Source organism: Ambystoma mexicanum, chromosome 6p (genome assembly GCF_040938575.1).
Source record: "Ambystoma mexicanum isolate Mex_15411 chromosome 6p, UKY_AmexF1_1, whole genome shotgun sequence".
Classification (NCBI taxonomy): Eukaryota; Metazoa; Chordata; class Amphibia; order Caudata; family Ambystomatidae; genus Ambystoma; species Ambystoma mexicanum.
The window spans coordinates 1,466,574,283-1,466,598,686 of NC_090935.1; the positions used below are offsets into that span (position 1 = coordinate 1,466,574,283).

Sequence of the window (24,404 nt, forward strand, 5' to 3'; positions counted from 1 at the left end):
TTGGCATGGTCCGTCAGAGCTATTTGCCAATAGCCTGAAGTAAGGTCAAAGGTGCTCACAAACTTGGCAGCACCGATGGTGTCCACGAGCTCATCAGCCCGGGGCAATGGGTGTGCGTCAGTTTTGGTGACGGCATTGACTCCTCGGTAGTCCACACAGAACCTCCAATCCTTGGTACCCGCCTGGGAACTTGCCTTGGGGACAAGGACCACTGGACTGGACCAGGGACTGGTTGAGGGTTCAATAACACCCAGATCCAACATCTTGGCGACCTCAGCCTGGATGTGGTTCTTGACGGTATCTGACATACAGTAGCACCTGCTTTTGACAGGTACACTGTCACCAGTGTCAATTTCATGCTTACACCACGGTGTAAGGCCTGGTGTCAGTGAAAACAGAGAGGCATACTGCTGGAGCAAAGCCCTGCAGGCCCTCTGCTGCTCTGTTGTCAAATCTGGAGAGAGACGTACTCCCTCCACTGAGCCATCCTGAGGGTTGCTATGCAGCAAATCAGGAAGGGGCTCACTCTCATCCTCTTCTTGCCCTGAAGCTAGCAAGAGACATGAGACCTCTGCTCGCCTGTGGAAAGGCTTGAGCCTGTTGACATGGAATATCTGAGGAGCTACCCCAGAGGCACCCATGTCAACCAGATAATTGACTTCGCCCATCTTGGAGATTATCCTGAAGGGTCAAGTCCACTTGTCTGCCAAAGCTCTAGGCTTGGTGTAGGCTCCATCACAAGAATTTCCTGTCCCGGAGTCCAATCCACTTGTGAGGCTTTAAGGTCATGCCAGTACTTATTCAACTCCTGGCTGGCCTTGAGATTTGCTGTTGCCTGTCCCATCATCTGTGTCATCCTCCGCCTGAGGCCTAACACATAGTCCCCCACTTGCTTGGCGGGACCCGGAGGAGTGGCTTCCAAGCCTTCCCTGATCAAGGCGAGGGGCCCCCTCACGGGATGTCCAAAGAGTAACTCAAAGGGGCTGAAACCAACACCCTCCTGAGGTACCTCTCTGTAAGCAAACAGCAGGCATGGCAGGAGGAGATCCCATTTCCTCCTTAGGGGCTCTTCCAAAGCACCTAGCATGCCCTTGAGAGTTTTGTTAAATCTCTCAACCAGACCATTGGTCTGGGGGTGGTAAGAGGTGGAGAACTTGTAGGTTACCCCGCACTCTCTCCACATGGTTTTCATGTAACTCGACATGAAGTTGGATCCTCTGTCAGAGACAACCTCCTTGGGGAATCCAACACGGGTGAAAATGCCCAGGAGAGCCCTGGCAACCACCTTGGCCGTAACCGTCCGAAGGGGTATCGCCTCAGGGTACCTGGTGGCATGATCTACCAAGACCAGGATGAACCGATGTCCACCTGAAGTGGGAGGGTCAAGGGCACCGACGATGTCGATGCCCACCCTCTCAAATGGGGTGCCAACCACTGGCAACGGCTGCAGTGGGGCAATGACACTGCCTCCAGTCTTGCCAGACAACTGACAAGTTGGGCAGGTCCTGCAGTGGGACTCCACTTCTACTCCCATCCGTGGCCAGTAGAAATGGGCAGAGAGCCTCTGCTTAGTCTTCTTGGTCCCAAGATGACCAGCCAAGGGCACCTCATGCGCCAACTGCAGTAGGAAGGGCCTGTAAACCTAGGGTACCACCAACCTCTTGCGGGCACCAGGTTCAGGCTTAGTGGGCTCACTAACAAGGAGCTCACCCTCCCAATAAATCCGGAAATTCCTAGGCACCTCTCCTTGTGCCTGGGCCAGGGCCTGTTTCCTCAGTCCCTCGAGAGAGTGGCACTCTCTCTGTCCCTTACAGAAGTCCGCCCGGGAGGGTCCCCCTTCAGCTAACAAGCATTGAAGGTCGGGATGATCCTCCGGGTTGAGAACCTCTCCCACAGGGGAGTCTTCTGCCTCTTCTCCCAAAGGAGTTGAGTTTGGGTTTTCCACTGGACCCAGCCCGTCCGGAGCATGGATCCCAATGGGTGCTGTCGGAACAGCAGGAAGAGAAGGTGCTCCCTCCACAGAGGTGGCCTTCTTGGTCTTCCTTCTTCTTGCCTTAGGCCTCGCCTTTGGCTCGGGTACCTGACCCACAGCCAGACCCGGTGTCACCTGTGACCTAGTGACTGCAGCAGCAGTCATGGGAAGACCATCCGAGATCAACCCCAACTCTACTAGATCATTCCCTAACAAAATGTTAGCAGGGACATTGTCCTGAACCAGGACAGGAAGCTTCGCTGTCTTGTCGCCAATCATGAGTGTGACTAAGGCTACAGGTGATAATTTGGGAGGCCCACCAGCTAACCTGGTGGTTTGCAGAGGAGCACCTTCATAGTCCTCTGGCCTGAGCAGGGTCCTGTCTACCACTGTCATGCTTGCCCCAGTGTCTCTCAAACCAGTAGAAGGCTGGCCATTCAAGAGGACACTTCTCAAAAACCTACGGGTGTTCTGTGGGATAGTCGCCAGTACTTCCGCGTACTGGTCCCAGGCCCCAAGGGACACTAAGGAAATCTCCACCGGAGCACCAAATGTGATCCCGGCAGAGGAGGGGAGGACAGTGGCCTCCACCTCAGACACGGGGTAAGGGTAGGTCAGGCTGACAGCCTGTACTCCAAGTGCCTTACCTTTACACTTGGGGTCACCCCTTCTGTGATCCAGAGCCCCACAGTCCCAACAAGCGCCAGGAGTGCGGGGTACGGTACTGGAACCACTGGGAGCCTGCTTTGCAGCAGGTGGACCACTACTCTTATTCCCACCCCCAGATGACTTATCCCCACTAGATTTTTGGGTCTTAGGAGAGGAAGGTTTTGGTTTACCTGACTGTGACTGCTTGGGGGACTCCTCAGCTTTCTGAGAGGCCCCCTTCTCTTTGTCCTTGTCCTTCCCACTGGAGTCCTTAGGGGACACCCGGTGTGAGACCCACTTGTCAGCCAACCTAGCCAGCTTAAAGGGGTCCAAAATGTTCTGGTCAGCCACATACTGACGGAGCTCTGGTGAACAGGCTTCAGAGAAATGCTCAAAAAACAAGAGGTGGGACAATTCAACAAAAGTCTTAACCTTGTATCCATCGATCCACCCCATCATGTTCATGTGCGCAGTACTCACCCAGTCAACCCAAGACATATTCTCCTTTTTCTTAAAATCCCTGAACCTTCTAAGGTATTGGGTAGGGGTCTTGCCGAACTTGGCAATCAAAGCAGACTTCATACACTCGTACTGACCCCTTTCTTCCACACTCAGCTTCAGAATACAGTCATACCCGGTTTGAGGCACTCTGCTTAACAAACACTTCGCCCAATCTCTTTTATCCACATCATGAATCTCACAAGCCATTTCAAACGCTTCAATCCATTGGAGGATATCCGAACCCTCCACAAATACACCAACCAAATCTTTCATAAACTTGGTGGCTGGGGACCTGACACTCTCACTGGTTCTAGCTGAAGTCTCCACTCTAGCTTTCTCTAGCTGGATCCTCTGACATTCAGTGTCCTGGCTCTTGAGTTCAAGGTCCTTATTTTTGAGTTCAAGATCCCTATTCTTGAGCTCCACTTGTTGAGCCAACTCCTCTTTCTTAAGCTCAGCATCTATTTCCAACTTGCGGTATTCAAAGGCCAATTTCATCCTTAATAACTCAAGCTCTAAGGAATTGCTGGAGTTTGGAATAGAGGCAGCAGGAATGGCGGCATTCCCAGAAACAGATTCAGCAGAAACCCCAGGGGCAGAGTCCTCATTGGTTGCATTCCCCCCTCATCAAGAGTTTCACTATCAGTCTGGTAGTCCACCAGGGCAGCTATCAGCTCAGCCCTAGACTTATCCACAAAGTCTAACTCCCTAGCTTCACAAGCACTCTGGAGAGCCTCCAAACTCATCCGAGTTAATTTGCCATTCGCAATAGACTCCATTGTTTGTAATGCAGTTACCTTGTACACAACTAAACCTTAATTCAATAAAGGGCAAATATCCTTTGTAAGTGGCACGGTTATACACTGATTCTTAAAACCATAAGCATCCCACCGCTGCCACCAGTGTGAGAGAACGGGCCTCAACGACCGGTGGGGGGTGTCTGTACTCCCACTCCCTATATGATGGAGGAGAGGCACAGGAGACCCCAGCCAAGATTCTCTATTCGGTAGCAATGGTCGAGCAATCAAGGCCTTGCTTCTCAGGAGGTGATGCAGGCTGGTTCTTAAGTACAGTGTATCCCCAAGCCCCCACAAAGTAATATCCACACTCTGTATTGGTTAGAACACAGTCTTTATATAATCAATAGTTAAGGTTATGTACATTTATCATAGTAACTCACTTTGTACTCTGGCAAAATCTACAATGGCAAATATTTACAATCCTAAAGTGGTACCACCCTAGATCTCATTGAAGTGCATGAACAATACTGTACAATGTCACACAGACCAATAGAGGGAAACCAGCAATAGAGAGAGGAGAGAAAATAAGATGGTTGAGCAATAGGCAGAATACTGACCCCTACCACTAGGCACAGTTCTGTGTGGAGATCCCCCCACCTGGGCAACCTGTAAAGAAAGATATAACACAAGCCCAGTCCATATATTGCTCAGCAACTCTTATTCTCTCCTATAATGTTTTTACCCCCCCAATGTACCTGGTGGAGTCGAGTTCCTCGAAAAGGCGTCGACAAACGTCGAGGGACTCGCTGTTCGGCGACGGGGAATCGACGGCCCTTCTTGGATGCCTTCCCTTTCAAGCGGGAGGCACGGGGCGTCGAACGTCCGTCGACGAACGAGGTAGAACGATGTCGAAGAGGCGGCAGCTTCGTCCGAGCGGTGCTCGTCGGCGTCGGCGTCCTGCAAGGCGGAGGTGTGCGGGGCACCTCGATGACAATAGTTCTGGACCGCAAAGATTGTAGAGACGGGAGCCCAGCAAGGGCGTCGAGTCGTCCGAGTCTTTGAGGTCGTCGGGGGGCGGGAAACCCACCGGCAGGTTTCTCCTCGGCGCGTTGGTCGTCCTCGACTTTCTCCGGCAGGATAAGCGGTCGACGAAGCGGTCGAGAGAGTCCTTCGATTGAATGTTCTTAGGCACAGGAGCGGACGGCTCCGGTCATCGGCGGCACGGCGTCAAGTGGTTCCCACGGCTGGGCAACACAACTTCGACGGGCCTCCAGCGGTTACACAAACCTGCGAACCTTGGTCGACGGCAATGGACTCCGACGGCGTCGATGTCCGGGGGCTTCACTTCGATCTCCTCGGCGGTCCCGTCTCGGGTCGACAACCTTTCGGGGGTCTGTCTTCCAGGGCGCTTCGGCGAAGATGGAGCGGTGCTCGATGGTCCCTCGGAGCACGGGAAGAGGGCGCCTTACCAGGTCCTCTCTTGGGTCAGCCCTCGACGGATTCGTCAGCCTTCGGATCGGTCGAAGCAAATGCCACAGCAAGTCTTCTTCTTCCAGCTGGACGTCGAGGATCAGCAGTTCCAGTTACTCGTAGAGTGGAGACTCAGCTCCCTGGCTGCTTTAGGAGCACAATGGTCGCTTCTCAACCAGAGGTCCCTTCTGAACCAATTTCAGTGGTGAGAGGTCCCCATATACACTATCCTGTCTCTCATCCACACTGCTGGCACACACACAGCAGCCAATCATACTGCAGGCCATTCATGCAGTCAGTCAGCCAATCAGGCACACAGTGCATTCAGGCCACACTCCTCCCTTTCAGACATTCACAACAAGGAATGTGGATTGGGGCAAGTACCCAGCCATTCAACACTACACACTGCATTCAGGCCAGTTTCGGGCAGGGCTGTCTCAGTCTTTGTCTCTCATGCCAGAAACCAGACAACCACAACCAGAAGTGTATATTGGTCACACACTCCATTCACCCAGGTCCCACCCACAGGAGGTACCCACAACATACAGTCACTGGGAAGGCTCCAGCCAGTCTAGCTGGGCCTTCACAACAACACCATATATGGAATTTCCACCCAACAGCCAGTCAGGGGGAAGGGACAGAGTCAGGGCTTCCCAGGACTTTGGGAAAAACAAGATAACAGGCAATAGAAAGCAAGAGGCCACAGGGGCCATCTTGTTTCCTATCAGGAATCAACAGATCCCAATGGCAGGGCCTGGGTATCCCAAAATGGAGGACACCCAGAGCACCTGTCAAATTCAGCATGGAGCTGCCACCAGCCCATACCCTGCTCTGTGGGCCACCCACAGGTGCCCAAAAAACATACACTAGGGGCACAGGGTTGTACCCCTACCCATGGGTGCCATAAGGGTATCCCATGGGTCTGTTCACCAAACCAAAAGAGAGCTGCACTGCCAGGAGTCCCACATGGACTCCTGGGCAGAAAACATAACAGAACACACGGTAAAAACAGTAATAGGACAAGGATTCAGAGGCCCTGTCCCTCAGATGCATTTCCAGCATCACAGTTTCTTATCAGTTGTCTCCTCGATTCACCGGCTGTGATGAACGTGTTTCTCTGGAGTCAAGGACGGTACCATGGTAGAAAGCGTCTCTCCCTGTCCTGCTAATCAGTGTAGGAGGGCTTTGTGTACCCTTTATCTGCTGCAACACACGCTGGCTATTATTCGCGGTCTTATGATTCCTTCCATTGAGGCTTTGTGGGTCTGGGTCAGAAAGGGCAAGGTTGCTTCTCTCTTGGTCACTCCTTTGGTTCTCGCCGCCTTTCTCCTCTTGAACTGCCGCCCTGGGATAGCTGTCTCATTGTGCGGTTTGCCTTGCTCGTAGTGTGCTCTCATGCTCTGCATTTATCCCTGTGGGGAAAAGAAAGGCTGTCAGGTGTGCGTTGTTATTATTAGTTGTCTGACTCTGCCTGACCCTTGTGTTGGGACGTGTCTGGTAAATGGCTCGAAGTCCGTTGTTTTTCACGGTATGGGAATGTATTTGTTTTGGAAAAGTGGGATGGTAGAGTTTCCAAGTATTCTAACGGGTAGGATGGGGGAAAGGGTGTTATATGGAATTGTAGCCCTCATACTTGGGGGTTTGGTAAACTCAGAAGGGTGAGATTGGTAGGGTTTGTGAAACAAACAGGAATGACCGGGATTATTATCGTGAAATAAACGGGGGGATTGTGGGAATGGTAGTGTTCTGTCAAAGTAGACTGGGAGTTCGGGAAAGAATAATCAGAGGGAAGTGGAGAAGAATGATTGGGCGTATTCAGGTAGGAAACAGAAAAGCAGGGATACTGGGAGTTGTGGTTTTCGAGTGCAATGTGGTTTCTAATGGATTTACCAGATGTGGAGGGGATGTTGGGTTCTGGTAAAGCAGGTTCATTGGGTGGAAGGGGGGTCGAGTTGGTACAGCCTATAAAAGCCTCAAGGACCTTGTTTTCCTCATCCCTTTCTCCAGTATAGTATCGCGCCTCACCTGGGGCATTCCCCCGAGCATAACCCGGGCTCCCCTACCCAAGTGGTCCTCCCGCGCTCATCCCAACACCAGGGTTGGGATCTGAGAGCACCAGCTCTTCACTGGCCACCTGAATAAGGGATTCTCGATGTCTACTCGGGAGAATAACCTCACGCCTGCCCCAGTTTAGAACAGTTGTCTAAGCCCTGGTCATCTCACTTCTGGACGGGGGCAATACCCTACTCGCAAGAGTCCTAGGTACCATTTTAGCCCCTCTGAAAACCATTCAGCAAGCTGTAGCACGCCTCATCACAGGACTAAGAAAATTCAAACACCTAACCGCCTTCCTCAAGGAGCTGCACTGTCTGCTTCTTCAAGCATTCATGTTCAATTATGCCTGCATCATCTTCAAAGTAGTCCCAACCAAAACAGAAACTCTACTTGGCCAGGAAACTCCTCTCCGGAGGCATGTGCACTACCAGATGCCAAAACCTTGCTGGACTGGAAACCAAGAACTGCAAGAGAGTAGAAACGGGCAACCAGCCTTTTCCTACAATTGCACCCTGTCTTTCGAACAAGTAACCAATTGATATGCCTGCCCCCTGCATCCTATATTTCGGGAATGAGCTGAAAACCTTGCTATTCAGTCACTGATCATTGCACTCAACCATTTCTCCTTTTCTTGAGTCCCCCTCTAACTCTCCCCTCCCACTTGCTTCCACTACAAATCCCAGCTTCCCGGCAACCTAATTGTAACCTGTGCGTGAATCTCCTTTGTACAGCACTCCGTTGTTTTCCAGCTATGTTCCTGATTTATAAATTACGTTCATACTGGCTGTAGCTATGCTGACTGACTCCACCGATAAATCCTTGTGTTAGATCATCATGATCATGTCGTCAAGGTACGCTGAAATAAACTCCCCGCTATTGTAGATCTGTACCACTGGATGCATTAACCAGTGATAGGATAGCCCCAAGGCATTTTCGTAAACTCCCAACAACAACCTGTTCACATCAACTGTGGGGGATCATAATTGGGTACTGATGGGTAAGAGTCTTGAAGATCTAGATGAGCCTATGAGGCTATCTCCTTGCTGAAGTCTGCCCCGTGACAAGATACCACCAACTCATTTAACTTTTAGGTTTATGACAGGATTTACTTTTTTGTTGCCTTCTTTCTATCAGAAAGAGGTTGCTTAGGAACCTGTGTGGATTCCTGCTTGATAAGTGGCACTACCTTCTGGTCCAGACTTTGGACTGCTCTGTCCATTAAGGCTCTCAGTGCCCGAAAATACCTTTGGTGTAGGAGAGGGCTATCCTGCTTGGGCACTACTAGCAGCTCTGTGAAAGCCTCCCGTTATCTGGCATACATGTGTTTCCTCAAAGCACTTTCAAGTTTCCCCCAAACAGCACAGTGCGCCCCCTCACCAGTGGAATTGATGCGTCAGAGGGAACCATCTGTTGGAGAAAAGGGATGTCTTGCTGCCCTCGCCATACACCGCCTCCACTTCCACAAATTTGTGAGGTGAATATTGTCAGTAGGCCTGCAAAAACTGTGCGGTACCGTATCCTCCTTTTGTATGGTAGGGCGGTCCAGGTGTTGACTGGACTAGTTCCTCTTCCTGCCTTGCCAAGAATTCTGAAGGAGAAGACTGGTTTAATTTAGGGCTAGTGTCTTTTCCAAGGCATATAGTTTCAGAAGGCTCATCACTGAAAAAGCCAATTTGCCTAACCTGTTGTCAGTTTTCACCACTCCATTATGGCGTTCTGTGGCTATCTCACAATTCGCATTACTCAGAACACCAAGCTGGTAAGTATGTTTGGGTCAGTAAGAATATTATCGTGTTTCGCCATTTAGGCTGGCTCTAGAATTGTCTATTAGGCTTGCCATATCAAGCAATTTGTTTCGACCGGGCTTCCAGACCCCATCAATGCCCATCTTGGGGTCTTCAGGAGGCTTGCCAATGAACGTGAACATTTTTGGATCCAACTCTAAGGTGGATGCTACCTTGCCTTCCATTTCATAGCTGACAACTGTCATGTTCGACGTAGCCTACGTATCCAATGCTGCCGTAAAAGCTTTCTCGAATAACCTGCTACTTTCGATGAGGGTGTCCACTCCTATGATTTCGGAATGTTTTGTTCTTAAGGATCAAACACATCTGTGGGTTTTCATCCTCTAACCTCTGTCACTTATTCACTTTTTTCTCCCTCTTAAGGCACATCTCCCATTCTTTCTTAAGGAATGGAAAGTTGTAATACAGCATAGGAGGTTTTACCATTATGGAAAGCCTCTCTTAGTCTATCAAAGGCATCTGTGCTTCTAGAGGTACAATAAAGCTGCATGTTCGGAGTGCACCAGGGATGGTGGGGTTCAATGAGGATTTGGAACTTGTGCAAGATGCATTACTTCTGACTGGCATGATTGCTCTCCTTTCAGTGAACATTTTGAAACCTGTGGTCTATAGGTGGTGGTCTTACTGTAATATTGTGGTTCTTACGGGTGATTGGATTTAGGGTTGCGGCGGCAGTCATTCCGGAAAATACATCAATATATAGGAATGAGTTGGTAATGTTAAAGGTATTTGTATTGCGCACCAGCACCAACGGAATTGGTCCCCAGGCAGATCTGTAAACGAGAAGGTGGGGTGGGTTAGTAAGGTGAAGAGGGAGTAGGATAGTGAGAGGTGGTGTCCTGTTGACGGCTTCAGTTTGGGATACACCATGCGCTGAGCTTTGGTGCGAGTATCAGATCGATGTCGGACCTCGTGTGCTGTTGGTGTGGCTTATGTGTTTGTTGTTGCGGTGTGGTGAAGTGCGTGCGGCTTGCTGTGCGAGGTGGTTGTGTCGGTTTTTGTATGAGTTAGGTATGCAGAGTTTTTCAGCTTTTGGGTTAGTGGTTTATAGGTTTTTTCACCATACAATAGACAAAGATGCAGGCTATACCTAGAATTGAGAGTCCTGTATAGTGGGCAACGGCACTGGTTCCACAGTAAGTGGGTTTTCCACATACGATAGACCGAGATGGTGGCTACATCTGGATTCAACGATTCTGTAGAGTGGAGGGGTGGGGGGGTAGGTTTCACAATACGTTACACTATACAGTAGACCTTGATGGGTGCTATACCTGGATTGAGTGTCCTGTATAGCGGGAGAAAGACCTAGGTTCCGCAGTGAGTGGTTTTTAACATAAAATAGACAGATGGAGGCTACACCTAGATTTGAGAATCCTGCATCCTGCAGAGTGGATGCGACGCAGGCTAATGTTCACAACTCCGTCCAAGAGTGGCACTTGCTAACATTCACAAGTCTATCCAGATGCAAAGCCGACTAATGTTCACATTAGTATGACATTAGAGGTTAATGTTCACAATTCTATCTAAATGTGGCAGATGCTAATATTCACAGTTCCAAGTGCAGCGCTAGCTAACATTCACAGTCCTATCTAGATGCGACGCAAGCTAGTGTTCACATCAGTATGACATTAGACATTAGAGGCTAATGTTCCCAATTCTTATCTAAATGCGGCACATGCTATTATTCACAGTTTCGAGGTAAGAGCGATTAAGTTGTGATTTGCAAGGAGCAGGCTGGTTTTGGTGTCATAATGGAGTTGGCATTATGTGAAAGGTTGGAGAGCACCGTATGCCGGGTACCCCATATAAGTTTCCCAAGGTTTGCCGCCGTATTGCGGTAGCACCGATGGGCCGACTTGTTTAGTTAAATTACAATTGCGATAGGGCAGCGCGGTTGTTGTAAAGGTTAATAACTGCAAGGTTAGAATTGGAACATGCTTGGTTAAAGGGAAGGCGCCGGTTGCGGGCGGCCGGTTCAACCTCATGCTGCAGATTAATGAGTACCACCACTTTGGGGCGGCATCTAAAATTGAATTTTAAGGTTATGCAAAGAGCACAATGTACTTTCCACGTGCTGGGTGTGCTTGTGCTGGGTCATGTGTTTTAAAAGGTTGTTGTAACGGTGTGCTTTTTTTTAAACAGGGAAGTGATTTGTACTGTTGTGCTTAGATTTCATTGATCGGGCTAGTTGAGTATATTTGCACAACTAAATTGGACATGTGTGAGGTAAGAGAAAAAGAAAATGCAGTTTATTACAGCATAAATGACACAAAGGTAGCATTGAGTTGTTGTTGCCATCAGGTCATAGGTATCCCCGAAACGAGAGGCACATCGCACCTAACATGTGTTGAAAGTTCTGTCTACTGATTTATTAAATAGTGACTGGAAATTTGATATGGTTCGTTGATTGAATTTGAAATGATAGCCTACATAGATGAACAATGGACAAGTGCGGACTGCGAGCGGACCCTGTTTATGAAAAGACATGAGGGATACAGAGAGAGTTACATGGCGTGGTTCTATCACTAAGGGACAGAGGCGTTAGTACAGCTTTGTTGGGGTTTGTGAAAGCCTTGTTAAGTACGAATACACAGTCTTCACGGACACGTCACACGTGCAAAGCGTGAGGCGTCCGAGGTATCAGCGGCCTGCTGCTCCCCGAGCTGGAGGACTCTGGGTGCCAGCAATGGAGTACTTCTTAGCGATGGCGCTGCACGTATTGTTGGTGTGGCAAGCACCGTGTTGGTGCTAATAATGGCTCCATGTTCGGCTTCTCACCGGTGATCTCCGAGTTGTACATGAGGGTTTTAGTGAAAACTTTAGAGGTGACTTTCTGTTTCCTTGTTGTTGTGGTGATATTAATGTGTTAACAAATGGAAGCAGAGTTGTCTGGATAGAAAAGTATGCTCGTTAGTTATAAAAACATTGTGGTATGCTCTGGAGTTGTGCTGCAAATACTCGTAGTTCCTGTGTTTCAAGACAGACCTGTCGATTTCTGCACACACATCACCTCTGCCCATGTGTGTCTTTGCGTGTTTTGTGCCCCTGTGTTATTGCAATGGCTTTCTCCCTTCCTCCATTCCCCTTCTCCTTCTATTTCACACCTGCACCCCTCATCACATCCTCCTTTGAAACTTTACATTCTCCTCCTTGCACCATGGTGCCTATAAATGCAAAATGCAAATAACCTTGGTAAACGCCAAAACTATTGGCATTGCCAATTCTTGTTAAAGTAGCTGCCGGGAGCCTGTATTGCCTCCATTGGGCCCGCAGAGATCACTTTTCACCCTGCCTGTAGTGCTACTGGAATCCCAGCGCTCGAGTCGCTGAGGAACACGAGCCCTCTCTTTGCGCAACAGAACGCCCGTGCTTTCTCGCGGTCACTTCCTCATTGCGCCGAGAGCCACAGGGGCCACTGCGTGGACAGAATGAACCTGCCCCTCCCCACGTTACTAGTGCAAATATCTACTGGGTGGGGGCTGCATTTACCCCTGATGTGCGGCATGCAGCAACGACTGCTACAGTAGATATTGCATGCACCCAAATTACACAACTGCGACCCATCAATCAAATTATTCTTTGTACAAACAGTGCTGTGTCCCACAAAGAAAGAAAAGTACCTTTCTGCTGCTTCAGCAGGAAAGAATGATGAAAGGGTGGGACTTTCCGAGGAGGTTGTGGTACATGTGTAGGCTATTCTCAGTGAAGGTCACATGTTTCTTAAGGAAACAAGTAGAAACCGAGGAAGAGAGACGCTGCAACATTTCATCTCACAAGCAGGGTTTTGTAGGTTTTATTTTCTGTGAATGTTTTGGGGCTGTTTGCTGCGTGCGCTGCTCATTTTTGGAAGAATAAAGTAACAGAAGCACAATACTGGACTCTGGTATTGACATAGGTTTCTGTTTTAATATATAGTTCAAATGTATTCAAAGTATGTAGTTGTAACATTGCATAGCAGTGTTCAAACTGTTGAGATGAAGTGCCCGTCTTTGAGAGGAGTAAAACCAGATTGACGGAAGGAGCTAAAATGAAGATCTAATTCCACTTGAAGGGCACACTTGCTCCAGCGTACTGACTGTTGAGGGCTATCTGGCCCTCATTCAACAGAGTGGTGGCAAGTACCCCTGCAGAAGTTGTGCTTACCCCCTCGGGGGCTATTCTTGAAGCCGAGGCAGGGTGTCTGTTCTGATGATGATAGAATTGCAGCTGCTGGAGTAATATTCTGCCTTGCCTCTGTCGCCCCCCAACCCACACCTCTGGGATTCCCCTCTGGTGACCGTTACCTTGGTTGCAGGGAGGAAGAAAAGGTTCCCAGCAAGTGTTATTTAGATGGGCACTTTCAAGAGTGGTTTGCCGAGTTGGCATAATAGAGCAGGTGGCCCTACTGTGGTGAGCTTTCCAGGAGCTGATGGACCCAGAGCTGGGTTGGAGTGACATGCATGGTGATCAGCAAGGTCTGTTGGATTGGGTCAACTGGGCTGCAGTTTGGTTGCTCCAAGGGCAGGCCATCGAGAATTGTCTGAGGTAGGGTTTTTCTTAGTGCTGAGTGATTGCCCAAAAGAGAGCGTAGTTGCAACCACAACTCCCCTACCTCCTCCCCAGTCCTCTGATAGCCCGATCTCGGTGGGAATCTGAGCATCATTTTGGAGATTATACATCGGTGTGTCGTTTTGAGTATGTTCAAAAATCTAAACCTTTTTCTTTTTATTCGAAAGTGTTGTCATAGAAGTCGAATATTTTAGTGGCTGTCATAAAAAGGACATTTCAGAAATAAAATGAAATAAGTGGAAATTTAAAAAATAAATACAAATTCCCAAGGAAAACCTACTTCATTTGAAGGGATGTGATATTAACCATTGGAAACCTAACAACTACAACAATTGTAGTTATTGTTACCAACGCATCCATAACACCCCCTCCGGCTATGCACTGCTGCTGATGTCACACATGGCATGAGAAAAACGAGAACACACCCTCCTCTCCTCACCTCCAACTGGCCATATCAAGAGTATCCCTTCATGAATACTAGAGACAGAGCACACCCTGCAACCCTTCAAGTTTGGGTTTTGTGCACCCTTTATGCACCACCCATACTCTGAATAAAAGTGTTGCAATAAATGTAAATACCATTTGCTATTTACAGCTATTAAGTTGATTGTGGGGGTAAAAATGTTGAGAGCGATTGATGCTGAAAGGATTAATTAAATTGATTTTAATTCGCAGCCATTTTATTTGTATGCAACGTTACTTGTTCCATTTCCAGGCGAGCATGAGTAAATTCCAAAGTCGTGTTTCACATTACTATTCAGTATGGTGGTTGTATTTGTGTTGCATGCGCTTTGTGGCTTTCAGTGAAGACAATGTCATTCCGGCTGCTACTTGACTTAATATTTATCAAGGTTAATAATCTCTATGTGGCGATGGATGCTTTGAAATGATTTTGGTGCTCATATGGGGAAAGCCGTGCTACATGAATCTGCTTTGACTATTACTGTATACATTTTCTAACCCTAAATGTGCTTTCCTAATGCTGAACTATTTGTTTTTAGGGCCATGCAAGAATCTCCTCAACTGCAATACCTTATTTTGGAATACAAGAATACCACAAATTCGTAGTTCGGCTTTTTGGATGCCAGGTTTACTGTCTCAAGTAAAACAAAGTTGTATGCAAATCTGTCTTTAAAAAGAGTGTACTGTACACGCGAGAATTTATCATGAGCCAAAATTGGTAATGACATTTTAGGAAATATGAGGAACAGAATTTCCGTTTTTTTTTTGTTTTTTTAAATAATTATTCATTTGTTGCAGTGGGCTAATATTTATCAGCAAATTACTTTAAACACCTCTCAACTCTTAGGCTAGATATTTTTTCTGCAAACGGTTTTTTCCACATAAATAAAATATTTACGTATAAATCATGTTTCATGAGTCATATTTACATGTAATTTGAGAAGAGGTGAATGGGATGATGTGTAATAGTTGAGATCAATCGCATATGGATGGGAAAAGGTAACCACAGTAAGCAAATCCTGCACCCCCAAACACACATTGTAGGTTAATTTAAGAAGCAGTAATAAAAAGAGGCATTGCTTCCTAAATTAACTTAAAATACTCTTTTTTCCCCTTAGCTTGCATATTCTGCAATTGCCACTAAGGGGGTTGAAAACCGCGAATTCCGTTCTGCTGGAAAATTGGCGGATTCCTGGTGAATATCGCCCAATCCACAAATTATGCCTACGGAGCAGAATTGGCCATTTGAGTTCTTTACATACTCGAAATTTCGTTTTTGTAACAAGATTTTGAGCAGGAAAAGGGCGCGTTAAATTCTAATTTTTTATTTCATTGGTGTATATTTTTGGCCAGTAGTTGATAATTGTAAAGTAATTACTGTTTTCTTTTGCCACTTAAATCTAAATCTAAAGAAATGAAAAACCTTGGGGACAGAAATGCATCATGGGAGATATAACTAACTTTTTGGGTAAAGGAGCACTCCACTCTTCACCAAATTTAAACCAAATGGATAGATATTCATCAAACCAACAAAGGGATTTCCTTTGAGTACTTTGCGCCCAGCTTGTTTCTTATTTGGCAAAACATCCATCCAGTAGCTTGGCCTGTGCGTTTGGCCAAAAATTGGACATATTCCATATGGGAAAACCAATGCAAAAAGTGTAAAACGCACCCTTTCCTTTTTTGACCCTTTATATCTTTGGAACCATAACACGGATATACACGTGATGTTTCAGTTTTGGAGGCCTGGGCCAGGCATCTTGTTTGGGAAATGTTGTGCTAATCAGTTCTACGACTCAAAAGTTATTATACATAGAATCTTCGCATTTCCAATTGATGCTAGGTTTTACCTTATAGGGTGTGTGTATATATGTATAGCTTTGGTCTCTGGCGAAGCTGAGATGAGGCCCCCTGCACCCCTGTGCTAACTTGTGATTTTGTGCATTTTATTTTTCTTTTTTGAGCGCTGCAGCGATGTGAGCCCCCTGCCTGCCCTTCCTTCCATGTTATTTTTTCACTGCCTCGTGTCCTGCCCCCTCCCCCTGTTGGCTAACTCTATCTTGAACCCTAACGGGGACCTAGTCCCTCGTTCCACCACTTCCAGCGTGCCACTTTGGTTCGTGGCGATGCTGAGGTGAGGCCCCCTGGACGCCAGTGCTAACTTGTGATTTTGTGCATTTTATTTTCCTTTTTTGAGCGCTGTGTGAGCCCCCTACCTGCCTTTCCGTTTTATTTCTTCCCCGCCTCGTGTCCCGCCCCCTCCCCGATTGGCTCATAGAATCCCATTAATAACATAGTGGTAGGGCAGCCCTCTACCCGTAGCAGCCCCAGCGGCTAAGGGCCCCAAGGCAAGGGTGGCTCCTACAGGGACGGCTCTATACTGTGTCAGCATGTGTCAGCAGGGGAAGCAGCCACCCACTAACATAAAACAAGACTAAACTACCAATTAACCTTCAATCCCTCAGTAATACTTATATACAGACAGACCCCCGTTGTCACGACCCTCGTCCAAAACCCCTTCTGGCAAACCCATTGGCCAGGTGGAGTCAGGACTCGGGCCTCTAGAGCCTGGCATCCTCTTCAAAAGCCCTCATGGGGCCAGTCCTGGCACCTATGGCGCCAGGCTCATACACCATGAAAAACAATGTGCTTGGGAACTGCTTTATTGTATTGTCAGCCAACATGGAGGCATCCACATAGCTTGGTTCCTAAGAACCAAGCTATGCGGTCTAGTGTTTTGGGTGTGGTAGCCTGGGGACTACTTTACCTGGACTATTTTGTTGGGGCTATTTAAACCACACCCGAGCAAGACAACACGCTTCGCGTTACTTTGCAGCTTGCAACGTGACGCTCAGTGTCCAGCTATTCCCTCGAACCTCAGAGAAGCAGAACCTGCTAGGAGACAAAAGGAACATCATTAGCAGCAGCATTTTACCTGCAGTCTTCATCTTTAAAAACTTGCAGCTACTGAGAACAGCTTCCTCGAATCTGCACGCCTTACGGACAGAACGACCTGAAAGAGGAAGATAAAGGCAACATTAAAGAAAACAGTAGAGACATTTACAAGTTACAAACTGCTCAAAAGGCTTACCTGGCTGGTCGCCTCTCGGCTGGCACCACTCCGGACATTCCACTCGCGCTGAAGAACACTGCGACCTACAAGGAAGGAAAACACAGGTTAGCAAAGGCAAGACTTTGCAGTGCTGCACATAGCGCTTACTTACCACATCATAGCGCTCTTAATGCGCCGCCATTTACCAGCGGGGCTCAACCAAGCCAGTTTGCCGCATTGAAGCTCTGCATACCTAAGGGAGAAAAAAAGAGACATTTTAAACAAAGAAAGGCAGGCAGGATAGCACAAAACTAAAGAACAGCAATAAGACCTACCTGAACAATATCAAATGGGCCGGTGTCAGTGAAGTAACTGGACCGCACTCGCTCATGAAAGACAATGCGCCCCTGCAAAGAAGGCAGGACGGAGAGCACGTCTAATTCTACCACAAGGTGAGGAGAGGGCGCCAGTGGGACTGAAATCATACGGGGTGGAGGGAGGATACTTACCACAGTCGATCAGTCTTGAACACAGTCCTCCTGTATTTTCAGGCAGAAACTTCCCCGCAGACCACATCAGGGCAAAGCTGAGAAGCATACCAGCGAGTAACCCAGCTGGGTGGCGTCCCTGTGGTTACCAGGTGAGCGTAACAGAACGCAAAGCCTACCATAACAAATCCACCTGGGCGCCATGGAGAGATCAGAAATGGACCAATTGGCCCAATTACTAGGAGAGCTTCGTGCTGAGGTTCATACTGCCCGACAAACTAATTGTCATGATGCCTACCCCCAGGCATCCGGATCGAGTCCATCAGCCCCGGGATCAGGCATCCAGATACTTGTTAAAACCCCAGCAGCCGTGGCTGGGGGCTGTTTGGGTTCAGTCCTGGCGCCTTAGGCTCATCTTAGAAACCAGTCCTGGCGCCATAGGCGCCAGGCTCATAGACATTACTTGCCTCATGCAGACCATGCTGCAAATGAATCCAAGCCAACGTGAGGCCTGGATGGGACTATTTTATTACAGGGACTATTTTTTACTTGGGTGTGGTTCTGGGGAACTTCTTACCTGGAAATACTTTGGAGGCTATTTAAACCACGCCCGAACAGCAGCACACGCTTCGCGTTATTCTGCATCCTGCAGCGTAACGCTCACCGTGCCTGCAAGTCAGCATCCAGTCTTCTGCCACGCCCGCCTCGAATCCGGAGCTCCTAGAAAAAGGGGAAAGAAGGAGAAAAGGTTAAATCACTGACATTATTTTGATTCCTTACCTGATTCCGGATCCAGCACGTCTCCGAGCCTGGAAAGGACAGTATTCCAGCACGCGTCGCATCGCCAGCAGCAGGGCTGCGCCATATTCACCAGTCCGCAGCATCTTTCGACTCAGCGCTGCCTCCATCCTTTTCTTCGTCGAACTCCAGCACCTGGGGGAAAACAAAAGAAATAACAAGGTGAGCCAAGAGAGCCGACAAATACAATCTCTTACCACCGTAGGCTTACCTGATTTACCACCGGAGGCATTACCCTTTAATACACCTCATCTTCATATGCCGGACCGAAGAGGCTGAAAAGGCCTTCCAAGAGCTGAAATTGAAATTCACGACGGCACCTGTCTGAAAGCATCCACGCCCCGAGCTCCCATACATAGTTGAAACCGATGCATCCAGTTTAGCCATGGGGGCTGTCCTGTCCCAAAAGGATCCTGAAACCGGTCAACTTCATCCAGTAGCTTTTTGGTCCAGAAAGTTCTCGGCCCCCGAGTTAAACTATGCGGTTACCGATAAAGAGTTGTTAGCCATCAAATCCGCCTTCAAGGCTTGGCGGCATTATCTTCTCGGTACCAGGCACACCATTACTGTAATCACCGATCACAGGAACTTACAGTATTTAAATCCGCCAAGGCCCAATCATCGCGTCAACTTCGATGGGCATTATTCCTTGCCGAATTCGTTTTCGTGATCACTTATCGACCAGGTTGTAAGAATGGTAAGCCAGATGCCTTATCCCGAATAGGGATGGGAGAAGCATATTCAAACCCAGAACCGGTGCCTATAATTCCAGAACAAAGAATTTTTGTCATAAATACTCTACAGACTTTAGAAGATATTCATTTAAAAATGCAACAACTTTTCGATTCAGCAGCCCTGCAGGACTGGGTAAAAAAGGGCCGAAATTATTCAGTCATCAATGACTTACCTTACTATCAAGGGCGTCTATTTCTACCACACAAGGAACTACAAGAACTAGTCATCTCCAATTACCATGATGCTCTGATGGAAGGGCACCCAGGTATTGCAAAGACTGAAGCTAAAATGAAAAAGACAATTCTGGTGGCCCACCTGGCGAAAAGACGTAAAGTCATTTGTACTGTCTTGTGGCATCTGCGCCCAAAACAAAAGTCAGAAGAAAAAACCAGCTGGTCTTTCACAACCTTTAGATATTCCACCCACACCATGGCACACTTTGTCTTTAGACTTTATTACAGATCTACCGCCATGTAATGGATTCAACACCATTCTAGTTATTGTGGATCTTTTTTCCAAGATGGCCCACTTTATTCCTTTGAAAGGATTACCTTCCGCTTCAATTTTGGCCAAGGAATTTCTCGAAAACATTGTTCGAATACATGGATTTCCTTCCGTATTAATTTCTGACCCAGGTAGTCAGTTCATTTCGCAATTTTGGAAGAAATGTTGTCATTTGGTGCAAATCGACGTAAGGTTATCAACCAGTCACCATCCCCAAACCGATGGTCAGACGGAGAGGACCAACCAGACTCTTGAACAATACCTACATTGTATGCTTCACCAAACCGAAGGTGATTGGAAGGATATTTTATGGATTTCTGAATACGCATACAATAACTCTGTACATTCAGGAACCGGACAAAGCCCCTTTTATACCATATATGGACATCATCCTCGAATCTCAGAACTCGATTCACCCCAGCACTTAGAAATGCCGGCAGTGACCCATCTGCACTCTACTATTACACAAGCCTTTAAGGAGGCAACAGAACATTTGCAACTAGCAAAAGAAAAATACAAGAAAAATGCTGATCAACATAGAAGTGAGACTCCACTATATCAGATTGGAGATCAAGTTTGGCTGGCTACAAGACACATACCTCTGAAAGGAACTCGGACTTTTAATCCTAGATATTTGGACCTTACACCATTAAGGCCATTATCAACCCGGTGGCCGTCAAATTAGAATTACCCTCTAATATGCAAATTCATCCTGTCTTTCATGTTTCACTTCTAAAACCAGTTCAACCCGGAACAAGATTAACCAAACCACCTGACCCCATCCTGATAGATGGAGAACCTGATTTCGAGGTAAAAAACATCCTGGACTCTAAAATGGTTAAATCAAGACTTTTTATTTAATCGACTGGAAGGGTTACGGACCACAAGAAAGGTCATGGGAAGCTAGTGACCACGTTCATGCTCCTCGGTTGGTGTAAAAATTCCATCGATACTTCCCTGACAAGCCAGGATCAAGGTGGAAGAACAACTTTAGGTGGGGCCTCGGGAGACGGGGGGGGGGGGGGTGTGGAGTGCTGTCATGATGCCTACCCCCGGCCATCCGGATCGACTCCATCAGCCTTGCAAGCAGGCATCCAGATACTTGTTAAAACCCCAGCAGCCCCGGCTGGGGGCTGTTTGGGTTCAGTCCTGGCGCCTTAGGCGCCAGGCTCATCTTAGAAACCAGTCCTGGCTCATAGACATTACTTACCTCGTGCAGACCATGCTGCAAATGAATCCAAGCCAACGTGAGACCTGGATGGGACTATTTTATTACAGGGACTATTTTTTACTCTGGTGTGGTTCTGGGGAACTTCTTACCTGGAACTACTTTGGAGGCTATTTAAACCATGCCCGAACACCAGCACACGCTTCGCATTATTCTGCATCCTGCAGCGTAACGCTCACCGTGCCTGCAAGTCAGCATCCAGTCTTCTGCCACGCCCCCCTCGAATCAGGAGATCCTAGAAAAAGGGGAAAGAAGAAGAAAAGGTTAGATCACGGACATTATTTTGATTCCTTACCTGATTCCGGATACAGCACGTCTCCGAGCCTGGAAAGGACATTATTCCAGCACACGTCGCATCGCCAGCAGCAGCGCTGCGCCATATTCACCAGTCCACAGCATCTTTCGACTCGGTGCTGCCTCCATCCTTTTCTTCGTCGAACTCCAGCACCTGGGGGAAAACAAAAGAAATAACAAGGTGAGCCAAGAGAGCCGACAAATACAATCTCTTACCACAATAGGCTTACCTGATTTACCACAGGAGCCATTAGCCTTTAATACGCCTCATCTTCATATGCCGCACCTATAAAGGGAGAGAAAAGAACAAGTTAAACTCATGCAACTTTTACCGGACAGTGTTGGGTAATAGACTCTTACCTGAACGCCATCGGCTGCCTCCAGGCAATATTCTTTTGGACCAGCTGCAATTCAACAAGGGAATGGAACAAGAGTGAACATCGGACATATTGAACTGTTTGAACTTTATAAACCCCAGAGTCAATATTCCTCTGGAACTCTTCCAGTACCTTCAAACCAGTGAAGTAACTGGTATCTACGCGCCCCTGCATGCAACGCAGGATGGAGAGCTCATCATTTAAAAACATAAGGTGAGGTTACTAAAAGGGGATATCGGAGGTGACAAGTGGTGAGAACGAGAACAGTGGGAGGGGGCCATCACTAAAATCCACGGGTGGCTAAATCCCTTTCTCCACTTGCAGGAGAATACTTCTACGGGTCAAGCAGACGAGATTAGGTGGGCCAGTCCAGACAGTCATCTCGGCACTACGCATCACGTTGGTGGAGACCGCAGCTGTCCGGGTCCGATCGATGCCCCTGTGGGAACCAGGTGAGCGTAACACTAATGCCCTCTGGAGAGACCTAATAGTGACCAAAGAACGCACTGAAGAGATTAGCAGGCAATACTTGCAATCACAGGCAGGACAGACACCTCTACCTGGAAGCAATCCAACAATGCAAAACCCCGCCATACCACCCACTCCGGTACAGATCATGTTACCTGGAACAGTGCCCCTGGCACCACCAGAAAGTTTCTCAGGTGACCCACGGAAGCATGCAGCATTCATCAATCAGTGCTGCCTTCATTTTCTTTGTAGGCCTGGAGCATTTCCAAATGACCAAGCTCGGGTAGCTTTTGTCTTATCATACCTGAGTGGTAGTGCAGCAGATTGGTCGGTGCCATTGGTAACCCATGACGATCCTCTATTACATGACTTTGGGGGGGTTCCAGAGAGAAATGGAAAAACATTTTGCTCGCCATACCCAGGAACAAGCAGTAGACAATGAACTCTTGTCCCTCCGACACGGGAATCAGGACTTGTTAACGTACATTGCGACCTTGAACAGACTGGTTGCCGAAGCTAGGTGGCCAGAAAACAAAAGAACCACGTTATTCCATCGAGGCTTACGAGGCGAATTAAAGGACGTCTTAGCCCAGGTGGTTGATTCACCTAGAGACTGTGCAGAATTAATAAATCTGGTCATGCAGCTAGACCACCGGTTGCAGGACCGAAAGGCAGACCGGTCTAAGACGGACTCTCGGACCGTGTATGTTCGACCAAGGGAGAAAACACCCTGTGTACCTGAAAATGCTGTAGAACCCATGCAGATTGGAGGGATACGGCCTCCATTAACAAAACAATAGCGGGATAAAAGAAGACAACATCTTTGTTTGTATTGTGGGAAACCAGGAAATTTCCTGAAGGACTGTCCAGTAAAACCCCCAAGAACAACAGTCGGTGCCACAGAGAAGGATGAAGTTAAGGAATCGGAAAACTACCAAGCTCGACACATGTAGAGGTCAGTTTGTCGAGTGCGAAGAAAGAGTTGCTGACCTCGCACTTTGCAATACCAGTGATCTTAATTAACCACCAACGGTCGTCAAGAATGCATGCCGTTGAAGCATACATCTATAACGGAGCAGTTGGAAATTATATTGATCAAGAACTGGCAGCAGAGATGGGGCTTCCTTTGTGTTCAAAGCCAACTATTTACAAGGTAACCACCGTGGATGGGACAGAAATCGCTTCTGGACCAGTAACCCAGTGCACAGCCAGGGTAACCTTGCTGTGCCAGGACTATTTCATTCGATCTCAAGGCACCTCAGTTCAGGCTAATACTAGGGATGCCATGGTTGGTTGCTCACAACCCTTTGATAGACTGGCGGGCACAAAAAATAACCTTCCCCGGTGACTGCTCCCATGCCTGCTATTACCAAGAGGAGAAACCCGACGTCTGTATCCCCATGACTCCCGGAGCGACAGTATCAACCCTGGGAGCAACTAATACCTTGCCAAGTGAATTACATGATTTTCAGGATGTTTTCCGAAAGGACCAAGCCAATACATTGCCGCCGCACAGGCCCTATGACTGTCAGATCAACCTTGTTCCTGGTGCACAAATCCATTGCGGCAGGATCTACGCTCTCACAGAACCAGAAAACGTTCAGTTGAAATCCTATTTATACCAGTACCTTGCTGACGGATTTATCCGTCCTTAGAAGTCCCCCGCAGCCAGTCCTTTGTTCTTCGTACCGAAAAAGGAAGGAGACTTGAGAACGTGTATTGACTACCGTGCATTGAACCAGATCACCGTGAAGAACCGCTACCCCTTGACACTTATCCCTGAGATGCTAGATCAAGTTAAAGATGCCCAGATTTATACCAAATTGGACCTTAGAGGAGCATACCACCTGGTCTGAGTCAGAAAAGGAGATGAATGGAAAACCGGCTTCCGTACTAAGTACGGCTTGTTTGAATATCAAGTCATGCCCTTCGGGTTATGCAACGCTCCTGCGGCATTGCAGTATTTCATGAATGACGTCTTAAGGGAGTTAATTGATGTGTGCGCCTTAGTGTATATAGACGACATCTTAGTATACTCAGCCTCAGAACAAGATCATGTCAGGCACGTTCGTTCAGTCCTCACCAAGCTCCGTCAACATCGCTTGTTTGCAAAGCTTGAAAAATGCTTTTTTCACGTCACCGAAATAGAATTTCTTGGTTTTATCCTTACTCCAGGAGGCATCAGAATGGACATGCACAAGGTAGATGCCATTCTGAAATGACCTTCATTGACGTCTCTGAAAGGGGTACAAAGCATGC

The 24,404-nt window shown here is 47.8% G+C and overlaps 1 protein-coding gene across 2 annotated transcripts in view; it reads left to right on the forward strand.

The window, feature by feature from the left end:
• The window catches only part of GRSF1 (G-rich RNA sequence binding factor 1), a 415,554-nt gene extending 400,448 nt beyond the window's left edge, over positions 1–15,106 (forward strand). Inside the window, exon 10 of one of the 2 annotated variants that reach the window (XM_069626280.1) lies at positions 14,741–15,106. The gene's annotated coding sequence lies outside the window, so the exon portion shown is untranslated. The remainder of the gene's footprint in view (positions 1–14,740) is intronic. The other variant, XM_069626281.1, reaches the window with a different exon arrangement.
• The last annotated feature ends 9,298 nt before the right edge of the window (positions 15,107–24,404 follow it).